The sequence below is a fragment of the Tarenaya hassleriana genome, unplaced genomic scaffold, assembly GCF_000463585.1.
Source record: "Tarenaya hassleriana unplaced genomic scaffold, ASM46358v1 Cleome260, whole genome shotgun sequence".
In the NCBI taxonomy this organism is placed as follows: domain Eukaryota; kingdom Viridiplantae; phylum Streptophyta; class Magnoliopsida; order Brassicales; family Cleomaceae; genus Tarenaya; species Tarenaya hassleriana.
The window spans coordinates 76,906-80,447 of NW_010965870.1; the positions used below are offsets into that span (position 1 = coordinate 76,906).

Here is a 3,542-nt window from a genome sequence, read left to right on the forward strand (position 1 = left end):
CACTTATGACAAAGAGCTTTATGCTTTGGTGAGGGCGCTTCAAACATGGCAGCACTATCTTTGGCCGAAGGAATTCATCATTCATACCGATCATTTTGAAACATCTAAAAGGTCAGCAAAGGTTGAACAAACGACATGCTAAATGGGTTGAGTTCATTGAAACATTTCCTTATGTTATTCGCTATAAGCAAGGAAAAGAGAATGTTGTGGCTGATGCTTTATCTCGTCGTCATAACCTGCTTGTTTCTCTTGACTCGAAATTGCTTGGCTTTGAGTTCATTAAGGAATTGTATGCTTCTGATCTCGATTTTGGAGATGTCTTTAAGGCATGTGAGAAATCTGCTTGTGGTGAATATTTCATCATGATGGATTTTTGTTCCGAAAGAACAAGTTGTGTATTCCTCATTGTTCTTTGCGTGATTTGTTGGTTAGGGAAGCACATAGTGGTGGTCTAATGGGGCACTTCGGAGTGGCCAAAACCTTGACTGTTTTGCAGGAACATTTCTATTGGCCACACTTGAAACGAGATGTCGAACGAATCTGTGCAAGATGCATTGTTTGCAAAAAGGCGAAGTCTAGACTTCAACCACACGGTTTGTACTCTCCATTGCCAATTCCTAGTCATCCCTGGACTGATATTTCTATGGATTTCGTGCTTGGTTTGCCTAGGACCAGAACTGGAAGGGATTCAATATTTGTTGTGGTTGATAGGTTTTCGAAGATGGCTCATTTCATTTCATGTCATAAAACCGATGATGCATCTCATATAGCTTCATTGTTCTTCAAGGATATTGTACGTTTGCATGGCATGCCTAGGACAATAGTTTCAGACCGCGATGCGAAATTCTTGAGTTACTTTTGGAAAACATTATGGTCTAAGCTAGGAACTAAGCTCTTGTTCTCAACTACATGCCACCCGCAAACCGATGGACAAACTGAAGTTGTTAATCGTACATTGTCTGCTTTGCTTCGTTCTCTTGTGACAAAGAACTTGAAATCATGGGAAGATTGTTTGCCTCATCTTGAGTTTGCATATAATCGATCTGTGCACTCGGCTACGAAATTTTCTCCATTTGAAATCGTTTATGGCTTTAATCCTTTGACTCCTTTGGACTTGTCTCCTTTGCCATTCGATGAACATTCTAACCTTGATGGGAAGAGAAAAGCTGAGTTTGTGAAACAGATTCATGAAAAGACGAGGTTGCACATTGAAGAAAAGACCCGGCAATACGCCAAGCAAGCAAACAAAGGGCGGAAAGAAGTTGTATTCGAACCGGGAGACATGGTTTGGGTGCACATGCGCAAAGAGAGATTTCCTAATCAGAGGAAATCAAAGTTGATGCCCAGGGGAGTTGGCCCTTTCAAAGTTCTTAAAAAGATTAACAACAACGCTTACCAACTCGAGCTTCCGAGTGAGTTTAATGTTAGTTCAACATTCAATGTTGCTGATCTATCTCCTTTTATCGCAGACGATTCAGATTTGAGGACAAATCTTTCTCAAGAAGAGGAGAATGATGTGGACATCCAAGGCAACACCATTGGAGCTGAACTCATGCAAGAACGAGCTGCATCGGAAGCTAGCTACGGGATGAACATAGCGGGAGAAAGCGTTGAGCCAATTGGACCGATTACAAGATCTCGTGCCAAGAAGCTACAAGCTGCATCAAATGGCCTTATTCTCCCTTGTTTGAGTCAAGAACACTTGGAAGAATGTGTTGGGTTGGTCCAACAACAAGCCCAGCCCTTTATCCACATGATATCAAGCTTGGAAGGCCCACAAGTGAAGCCCAAATTTTAGGCCCAATAAGGGTGACGAAAACTGATATCAATTCTGGTCAAGATGTCTTTCCAACACCATCTTGAAGACCACAAAGTCACCATTATGGTTTTCTTGAAGTTCCACACAATCACATTCAAGACTTCTTGAAGACCACACATTCACACCTTGTTTTTTTGTGCTTATTTATTTTAATTTTGTTAACTTTTATGTGTTGTTCTCTATAAATAGAGATCACAAATCAGATTTGTAACACACAACTTTGAAATATATTTTGAGAGGTTTCTCTTAGAGTTCTTTTAGAACTAATTTCTGAACTTATCGGATCTTCATCTGTGGCGTTCAAACTTGACTTATCAAGTGTTGATTCCGCACAGCACTTGTGGCGTCTTCGATCACCCTACGTTTCTAAACCAGGTTCACTCGGGGTTTAAGACCGTTCGTCTCGAACGCTTGCTTAAGTTTCGTTTGCGAGTTGTTTAGGGGTTTAGGGAACCCATCCACCGCCTATCGGGAAATCTATCGATCTTGGGATCATATCAGTGTTTGAATGCCATCAATACTCCGAAAGAAAGAAGGTAAAGCTTGCATCGGCTAAATTTGAAAATTATGCACTAATATGGTGGGATCAGATGGTTGAGACTAGGAGGCGCATGGAGGAACTTCCAATCAACACATGGGAAGCTATGAAGCAAGTGATGAGGCGACATTTTGTGCCTTCATACTACCATCGAGAAGTTTGTCGGAAACTACGACATATGACACAAGGGAGTCGTGGTGTCGAAGAATACTATAAGGAGATGGAGATACTAAAGATTCGTGCTCATATTGACGAGGGTCAAGAAGCCGCCACAGAACGGTTTCTTGGGGGATTGAACCAAGAAATTCAAAACCGTGTTGAAACACATCACTACGAGGGGTTGGAAGATCTCTTGCATCTTTCCATCAAAGTCGAGCGGCAACTCAAGGGGAAGAGTAAAATACCGCAATGATCCGGTTCGACATCATACTCTCAGTCAAATCATTGGAAGCAAGAGAAGCTGAATACTACTTCCAAATCCGAGCCCAAATCGGAATCGCTGAAACCCAAGGCACAAGGTACTGGCACTACCTCTCAAACACGTAACCGCGATATCACATGCTTTCGATGTTTGGGCAGGGGTCATTATGATAAAGATTGCGCAAACAAACGCGTGATGGTTATGCGAAATGGGGAGTATGAAACTGAATCAGAAAAGTGGGGATGAACAAGAGAATAGTCATGAGTTTTCTTCGGACTCAGTTGACTATGAGGAGCAGCCCGCTCCTAGAGGTGATCTGTTGGTTGCAAGGCGTGCCTTGAATTTGCAAACCAAAGTGGAGGCTATCGAGCAATGAGAGAATATCTTTTACACACGTGGATTTATTCAGGAGAAGCTTTGTAGTGTGATAATTGATGGAGGAAGCTGTACCAATGTAGCAAGTGAGTCTATGGTTACAAAATTGGGATTGCTTACCACTCGGCATCCTAAGCCATACAAGCTAACGATAGCGGAGAAACAAAGGTACATCGGCAAGTGAAGGTACCTTTCTCTATTGGTGACTATGATGATGAAGTTTTATGCGACGTAGTACCCATGCAAGCAGGACATTTGCTACTTGGACGTCCATGGCAGTTTGATAGACGAGCCAAACATGACGGTTACACTAACCGATATTCATTTGAAGCCAAGGGCAAGCGCTTTCGATTGTTACCTCTCACACCGAAAGAGGTATACGAAGATCA

General features: G+C 42.3%; 1 pseudogene; it reads left to right on the forward strand.

The window, feature by feature from the left end:
* The window catches only part of LOC104817096, a 6,497-nt pseudogene extending 3,728 nt beyond the window's left edge, over positions 1-2,769 (forward strand).
* The last annotated feature ends 773 nt before the right edge of the window (positions 2,770-3,542 follow it).